Here is a 10,000-nt window from a genome sequence, read left to right as displayed (position 1 = left end):
AGATACTTACCGGTTCCGAAAAGGCGTTTCCTTTCAAGGGAACGATAAGGTAAACAAGAGGAAATGTAATAATAGTATAGTAAGAAAACATGATTGTTGGAAAAGAGTTAATAGGTTTAGGAACTAAAGGAGTAGGTTTCTGTCTACTTTCAGTTTCTCGGTATGAGAAATAGAAAAAGAGGGATAACTAGTGTCGGTGGGAAGCTATGATGTCGTCCGTTAACCGATTCGGACGACTTCGACAAGCGGTTCGAAGCGTCCTCAATAACTAACAAAAATTAATTTTATTATTAACAAAGGCAGATTTGCCAACACCAGAGAATTAAGTTTATAAATTGCCTTACAAGTAAGTTAGGTAAGGTTTGTTTTAAGTATTTTCAAACTGAATTCATTGTTTAAGTTTTGGCGCAAATCGGAACAGAGCAAAGATCGAAATGAATCTCGTAGTTCAGAATTAAACGTTACAATGAAAATACATAAAGTTATCATAATGCACCTCTCTTTAAACATATTATTTCTAAAAATGTGTGTATAAAACACAAATAGAAAAGAGATGATAGAAGGGTAAATGTGATTTATTTACACTGAAATAAAACTGTTTAGTCGGTCAGAACGGGCATGAGGCGTAGGTGGAGGGGACGGGGGGAAGAAGGAAAGGTGTGCATACGTCACGTCTGATTGCCGGCTGCGCCATAACTGAAGCATCATTAGCTTACGTAATTGCTGGCCGTTGACAAAGAACAATAGATTAAGCCAATTAGAACGCGCAAGACAATTTTAGATATTTTATGAGATATTAGAGGTCAAAAGGAATTTTCTTTTCATAAAATAACAAAACGAAAAAAACAAAACAAAACGACAGCACCTGCGAGCCGTTTTGGAAGAAAATCTATACATAGACAAAGTGGTGACGACTGAAAGGGAAAGGGGTGAGAGAGGCTAGACAGAAAAAAAAATGTTTTCACTGCAATAAAGAGCGTATTTAACCTTGTTGATAGTATTGCATGAAACCGGTATAGAGACAGACTTCACACAGGAAATATTTCAAGGTGCATATCAGGACAGAGGGACAAACGAAAGTAAAAGTGATTATTATTCTCTTATTTACAAAGGATTACAAAGGAAGAGCAAGCCGACAGCAGACCTTTCGAAGAAATAATAATTTCCAATAATAAAGATTGTGATTGAGCACGTGGGGATGCCCCTAAAGTCCGTAAAATATCGGCTGAGACAAACAGACAGATAGGTAGGCAGGTAGGCAAACAGACAGGCAGAGTCATCGGTATATATATATATATATATATACATATACATATATATATATATATATATATATATATATATATCGAGTGGTTAAAGGCGGGTGCTGTGGACTCTCTTGGGTCTATATGCGGTGGTTCGAATCCTCTGCGCGACGGTCATGGATTGTATGATTGATGTCGCTGTCCACTAGCGAATTATTCAAATATATATATATATATATATATATATATATATATATATATATATATATATGTTTCCATATATATGTATACAAATATGCTGTATTATATATATATATATGTATATGTGTATATATATATATAATATATATACACACATATGTATATAAATAGCATATATATATATACATATATATATATATATATATATATTCATATATATATATATATATATATATATATATATATATATATATATATATATATATATATATATATATATATATGGGGCCCCGCATGGAGAAGTGTCCCATGCGACACAATGTCCGGTTTTAAGTTACGCACATATAACACTTTTGCGCCGGCCGAGCGAGCGTGAGGTTTTACCACTTTGTTTTAGGAGCGTTTCAACCATATTGCAGGTCACGTTTTGTCCTTTCCGACATGCTCGGATTGAAGTAGAAGGGTCAAAATAGTGTTATATGTGCGTAACTCAAAACCGGCCATTGTGTCGCATGGGACACTTCTCCATGCGGGGCCTCATATATATATATATATATATATATATATATATATATATATATATATATATATATATATATATATTATAAATAGATACATAAATAGTATATAAATATATATGCATATATACATATATATATATATATATACATATATATGTATGTATATATGTATATATATATACATATATATATACATATATATGTATATATATATATATATATTTATATATATATATATATTTATATATATGGTGACCTGTGAAGGTGTCTTGAATACACGAAAACGTTCGGTCATCTTTCATCTTATTTTCCAAGTGGTTTTATTATACATTTTGTGAATCACGTCTTTTTTGTGATTTATTCGCATATATATTTATTGTCAGTGTATTTGGGCAGGAGTTTTTCTCTAATGCATGTTTCATTAAAAGTGATGGCCAGTTGTGCATTAATAATTTTCTTAAAGGTATTTTCCATATACCTTATTAAGGATTTGTTTTCCTTAGGAAGGAAATTTATGACTTGGCTGTATGTAGTCATATTAGCTAGATCGCGATTTCGGGTTCAAGACCCTTCTTCAGTAGCTATAGGGATAAGAATTAATCCGAAGATTCTAGTAAAGATCTAAGTTTTATACTAGAGTTCCTATACTTGCTAATCACTGGGGGAGGTCACCTGGTATTACGGGCAGGGACGAAATGTCACGTGCGCTCGGGAGCCTCCGGGTTTGTGTTGTGGCGGAATGTGGCGTTTTGTCTCATAGTTGGACGAGTGGCGTTTTGTCTCGTATTGGCGTTTGTGGTGTTATGTCTCATGTTTGTATTTGTAACGGTTTGTCTCATGCTTGGAAGGGCTCTAAGGTCTTCTGCTTGTACATTTAGGTTTGGGCTCAACTCTTTAATATACAACGCTTCTAAAATTGGGAGGCGTCTATCGTCAGTACATAAATCCAAAATCTCGGTGTTTTTCTCTAGTGTCTCTCTTGCTAGTGTTATGCCGTGGGCTTCTCTTAAGTGATTTTTAGGGGCTCCAGATGTCAGGTGGTATGAGAGGCGACGGGATAACCTCATTGTCGTCATGCCAATATAGGTGGATGGGAGGGCTTCACAGTTCCCTCGTGTACATGTGAACCTATAGATGACATGTGGTTTCTGAAGTTCCTTTCTCTCTTGTAGGGGGCTGTTTCTAATAAGGAAGTGGCTAGTTTTCTTAGTTTTATAATAAATCACTAGATTTAGTATTTTTTCTGGATTGACTGGTTTAATGTTTCTTTTTATAATTTGTTTCATAATGCGTTCATCTTCTTTATAAGCTGACGAAAAAGTGGATTTATAATATATGTTGATTTTCTCTTTATTTTGTTTATCATTGTTGTTGTTATGCCAGTCGTCCATTATTTTCTTTGTTTGAAATTTCATCTCTTTTTCACTGAAGCCGTTATTGATCAGAACTTGAGTGGAACGTTCGATTTCATCATGCACTTGTGTCCATGTGCTGCAGTGAGTTAGTGCTCTTCGAATATAGGCACTGATGGTAGAGTCCTTATATCTTTGAGGGCACTCACTGGATCCATTAAGGCAGTGTCCAGGGTTAGTGGGTTTTGTGTACACTGTTGTATTAAAAGAATTTTCATTTTGTTTCACTAAGAGGTCGAGGAAGGGTAAAGCTCCGTCAATGCTATCTTCCATAGTGAAAGTGAGTTCAGATGTCTCTTGTAATAGGTGGCGGAGTTTTTCAGCTTCATTGCTGTTATTGGTTTTAATGAAGACATCATCAATGTATCTACAATAAATATCTGGCTTTTCTGTTTTACTGAATACTTCTTCTTCTACGCAGCCCATGAAGAAGTTTGCCATTAATACTCCAAGGGGGGATCCCATTGCAACTCCATCAATTTGGCAATATTTGTTTCCACGGGGGCAAGTGAATGGGACTTCTTTCGTACAGCATTCAAGCAGTTTACGTAGTGTAAGTTCTGGAATGTCTAGTGTAGGTGTAGTGTTATCGTAGTACACTTTGTTGATGATGTAATCAATTGTTCGATCTACGGAAATATTAGTGTATAACCCTTCCACATCAAGAGAAGCGATTCTACCTTTAGCAGAGTTTGCCTTAATAATGTCTAGGAAATCAGATGTAGATTGTAGACTATAGGTGGCGGGAGTGTAGGGAGTTAGAATGGAGCACAGTTTCTTGGCGAGTTTGTACGTAGGTGCAGGGATTTGTGGGATTATGGGACGGAGTTTATTACCAGGTTTGTGTGTTTTGACTGTCCCATAGCAGTAACCCATACCATACTCTCCTGAAAGTTTATTAAATTTTATTCTCGGCTGGACATTTGCATAAAGCCAACGTGGTGTATTTATTCAAATGTCCAGCCGAGAATAGTACGTCTCGCAATATCACATACGTCGGGCACACCAGATGTACTCTCAGCCGAAGACTAACCTTTCACCAACAGGATGGAGCGATCAAGGACCATTATTTAAAATATCACAATCGAAATATTGACAGAGACACCTTAGTTCAATGTACCAAAATTATTGCGTACAATGAGGACCCTAGAAGGTTGAAACTCTTGGAGGCATTCCACATCAGGGACTCTGCCCCCACTATAAATATTCAGTCGGACATGACGTCCAGTATTAAGCTGTACAGTAGCGCTAACCTGAGACATCGCTACATTGAGGTCCCCTCTCCCCCTCCCCTCCCACCCCCCACTCCCCCACCACTCAGACGATCAGCCAGACTCCGTAATGGGAACTCGGATAGCAGTTTATGTATTTAAACCTTTCTCTCTCTATCATTTGTACTTTCCTTGTAGACGTAAGTAATAACTCTCGTTATATATCTTTTGTTCTACCTGTATATTTGTATTTGTATTTTTGTAATTTATTTTGTAACTTATATGTACCAACATTTGTATTCATTATTGCAGAAATTTTGTCAATCCTGATGATGTCTCTTTGAAGACGAAAGCTCGAGAATATTAAATGAAAAACTATGGAGAACTTGTATCAGCTCACCCTACAACTGGAAAAAAGTTGATAAGACAAATAGAAAACATTAAGAAAAAGTTGAACAATTGTCAGAATGCTGTCCTATTTAATTCTACATGCATCAAAGAAAACCTGCTTCCTTACTTCACGAATATATATATATATATATATATATATATATATATATATATATATATATTTATATATATACATATATATATCTATATATCTAGATATATATATATATATATATATGTATGTACCCCTCACTTCCTCATATATACTTGTACCTTAACTTCTTGTAAGCATTCTTCTGAAGAGGACTACAGATAGTAGTCGAAATATACAGTTTCCCTGTACTTCCGTCATTTTTTCTCCGATAGTGGGTTTATAGTGAACTTTTACATATGTTTTATTAAATACCAATTTCCAATACATATACATATATATATATATATCTATATATATATATATGTATATAATATATATATATATATATATATATATATATGTATATATATATACACATTGGTGAAGCGTGGCAGGAGGCTCTATCTGAGGTATATTCTGTTAAAAACGACAGCAAAAGAATTGTTAATCAACTTTTTCCGTGAGCTCTCAAGCTTGCGAAAAGTAGATTTATAGTAGGGGGAAAGGGAGTAAATCAAATTTCCAAAGCTCATAGGAAACACAAAAGTTATAATGAACACAAAAATACAGCACACAGTAAACAAAATACAAGAAATGAGTACAAAAAATACAGCAAAAAACAAAATACAAGCAGAACAAATTAGATTTGTTCTGCTTGTATTTTGTTTTTGCTGTATTTTTTTTTTTTACTCATTTCTTGTATTTTGTTTACTGTGCGCTGTATTTTTGTGTTCATTATAACTTTTGTGTTTCCTATGAGTTCTGGAAATTTGATTTACTCCCTTTGCCCCTACCAAAAATCTACTTTTCGCAAGCTTGAGAGCTCAGGGAAAAAGTTAATTAATAATTCTTTTGCTGTCGTTTTTAACAGAATATATATATATATATATATATATATATATATATATATATATATATATCTGTGTGTATATATATATATATATATATATATATATATGTATGTATATGTATATACATACATAGAGAGAGAGAGAGAGAGAGAGAGAGAGAGAGAGAGAGAGAGAGAGAGAGAGAGAGAGAGAGAGAGAGAGAGAGAGAGAGGAAGAGAGGGAGGGAGAGATAGAGAGGGGAGATAAAGGAAAATGTAAAAAGCAGCCTGGAGGGAATAAAGGCATAATTGAATAAAAGAAGAGGGGAGGAGGCAAGAAATGATGCAAAGAATAGGGGAGGGAAGAGATTAACTGTCGGGTTTGAAAGTAAACAAGGTTAACAATAACTTTGCACGGTTAGGGGAGGGCGTCGCCTGTAATCTCTTTCAAGGTGGTGAGTATCTTTACATATTTTATTCTCGTTAATGGGGTTGAGACTTCGATTATCCCCTCCGGCATAGTGCCGCTCCAAAGATGTTTTATTTTCGTCTTCGAATCTTTACACGCTGCGGCAAGACCGCTGTGACCTCAGGTCAGGTGAACTAGGATCATGGGCCAGTAGTCTAGGGACTTCTGGATGACGCAGTTCAGTCTGTCCATGCATGTAGAGGGGACATTGAGGTCTTGGGAAGCTTCAAATTCCTTGGTAGTAGTTTGTCATATCAGGAAATCCTTCGAAGGACTGGTGTGGGCCATGGTGTTAGGACATTGAGGTCTTGGGAAGCTTCAAATTTCTTGGTAGTAGTTTGTCATATCAGGAAATCCTTCGAAGGACTTGTGTGGGCCATGGTGTTAGGACATTGAGGTTCTTGGGAAGCTTCAAATTCCTTGGTAGTAGTTTGTCATGTCAGGAAATCCTTCGAAGGACTGGTGTGGGCCATGGTGTTAGGACATTGAGGCCTTGGGAAGCTTGAAATTCCTTAGAAGTAGTTTGTCATATCAGGAAATCCTTCGAAGGACTGGCGTGGGCCATGGTGTTAGGACATTGAGGCCTTGGGAAGCTTGAAATTCCTTGGTAGTAGTTTGTCATATCAGGAAATCCTTCGAAGGGCTGGTGTGAGCCATAGTGTTATGGACTTGCTCAGAGTAGATGGTGTTGTCGATGTTTATGGAAGGCTAAGATCCGAATCTTCAGATCGTTTGTGTTCCCTGTCTTGCTTTTACGGCTGTTGGACATGGACACTGAGTGCTAACTTGAAGAGGAGTCTCGAAGTCTTTGGTACCAAGTGACTTCGCAGAAGTATGCGTAATCACTGGTATGATTTTGCACCAAACCAGCGAATGCTTCGTGAGGGACAATCAAGTCTGTTAACAGCATAGATCGTGAGCGTCATCTCAGGCCATATGGTCATGTGACACGCTCTCCTCGTATTCATCTTACTCGCTAGGTTGTCTTCATAAGAGACAACCCTTGATGGAAGAGACGAAAAAGGCGAGGCCCACGTAAGTCATGGCCAGGGGCAGATCGACCGGGGCAGATCGACCGATCCTGTCGAGAGGTATTTGAAATAGGAAGGCAGGGGGCTGTTTTTTTTTTTTTTTTTTTTTTTTTTTAAGTGAAGTATCACACCCACGGGCTTTGTTTGAGCTCGTGCGGTGGTGTTTATGTAAGACACACCATGTGGAGAGGAGGTGGATTAGTGTAGCTATTCAAAGGGGGACAGGGGGAAGTAGAAAAGAGAGGCTGCAGCTGTTAGAGCGGCGACGGACGCTCTAGTAGCTGACGGAGCTCATAGGGGCTTTGGGGACTTGTTCAAAGGATTTGGTAAAGAAAAGAGTATGTGATGGAGAAATGGATTACCAACGGATTATGCAAACCAGGCTTGGTCAGACTCGATCCCCATTTGTCCCGGCTGTCCGTGCACATTGGGCCAAGGTGACGACTTTAGTCAGTCTTAAGCATCTTCTGGAAAAGAAAAATGATTGTATGCTTATCCAAATTAATTTTAAATTTTCGAACTGTTTTATGTTCAATCGCCTTAATTGGAAGGTTATTCTATAAACTGACCAGATGTGCATTAGAGCGACAAAGGAGAGAAGATAATATCTTTGTTGCATTTTATGATTTCGATACATTCCAAGTCATCTTATTCAGATGATGAAAATCCCGTGCAGCAACAGGGCTCAAGTTGGTCAACTTTAGAAGTCCTGTATAGAGTCTAACTCCAACTCTTGGTGAGGATTTTGTGGACAAGGGAAGAGGGCGCAGCAAAGTACCACATGCCAGTGCACGCCCTTGGGTAAAAGACTCAACTCCCAAATGCTGACCCTGCTCACAGGAACATCCCCGACACCAATGCCCCTGTGCTGTGGAAAGGTCAGGGATGCCTCCATCCAGGGTACCACTAAGTCGGAGAGAATGATTGAGTCTGATTGAAGAAAGCCAACATGGGGCAAGTGTTTAGACAGAAGCGCCTCAGTGATATTCACCACGGTTCGGGTAGTAGGGCAAATTGGGCTGTACGATTTCTAAGTCTTTACCCCCATTGGGCTGAATATACGTGGACATTCAACTGTCAAAGCGACTTCTTGTTTTTTATGGCAGTACAATCACACCTTCAAATCCTGTCATAACAAACTCAGTGCACACAAGCCGGTCACGGAAACTACACCCCCCAGTCCACAAACGAAGACGTTGATTGGTTCAGAAGTTCATGAGATCTTGAAACTGGAATAGTTCATAGACTTTGAACTTGTTAATACTAGATTATTCTATTCAGACGAGGATCCGTTCTTCGCCTGAACAGTCTTGATCGATTGAACCCTTCTTCAGCGTCTGGGGTCGACCTCTCAACTGAATAGTCACCTAGTAACGATAACGACCCATGTAACAATTCATCTGGCTGTCTCCAATCGATCTTGTGCAGAGAGAGGCATCCCCTCACCGTTGAAGGCCGGGGGGCCATTGTATACTATTTCTGGCTGCCGTTCTCCGGTTTTGAACCAGAGGAACCGAAAATATGACACTAACTTCTCTCTCTCTTTCTCTCTCCGTCTCTCTCTCTCTCTCTCTCTCTCTCTCTCTCTCTCTCTCTCTCTCTCTCTCTCTCTTGCTTCCTCTAATAGTAAAGGGACATGTAAAGTCCACCGTAGGTGGCCTGGTTACGGACAAGAATGTCAGAATCTGCCGAAGTCTATCGAGTTTCACAGGACTCTGTCGGAGTCTCTCGATATCTGCTGGAGTCAGGCGGCACCTGCCTCATTTTTCAGACGGTTCGACAATTTCCTTTCCAAAAAACTTTCCAACTTCAGCTCGGCCCCACCACCACCGCACCCCTTCTTCCATCCTCTCCTGGAATCCCTGCCCCGGCGCCAGTCCTTGTGCCCGGCCCCCGACCACAACCCCAGCCCCGGCCAGACACCAGCACCGGGCCCCGGCCCCGGTCCCGGCCCGCCTTGGCTCCTGGCCGGGGCCACATTAACTACTAGTCTACCGGCTGATCCGTTCTTTCCTTAGCTGACCTGACAAGCCGGTGAGATTTGGTTTCGTTTACCGTCTATACTGTATATGCATATATATATATATATATATATATATATATATATACAGTATATATATATATATATATACATATATATATATATATGTATACACACACACACACACACACACACACACACACACACACACACACACACACACACACAGATATATATATATATATAGATATATATATATATGCATATATATATATATATATATATATATATATATATATATATGACGTAAGCGGAGTAGGAAACACAGGAGTCTTAGTCTTGAGTTTATTCCTGACTAGTTTCGCAGGTATGCTTTTTCAAACGGGCTGTGGGCATTATATACATGGGGTGGACCTCACTACCTCCTCGTGTTACCATAGAACTAGTCAGGATTAAACTCAAGACTAAGACTCCTGTGTTTCCTACTCCGCTTACGTCAACCTGTCAGAATATCTCAACACATATATATATATATATATATATATATACATATATATTTTGCAGTAATTCACAAGGCA

This window comes from Oratosquilla oratoria, chromosome 11, assembly GCF_046742065.1.
Source record: "Oratosquilla oratoria isolate Oo_2021 chromosome 11, ASM4674206v1, whole genome shotgun sequence".
Classification (NCBI taxonomy): Eukaryota; Metazoa; Arthropoda; class Malacostraca; order Stomatopoda; family Squillidae; genus Oratosquilla; species Oratosquilla oratoria.
This window is presented reverse-complemented; position numbering follows the sequence as displayed.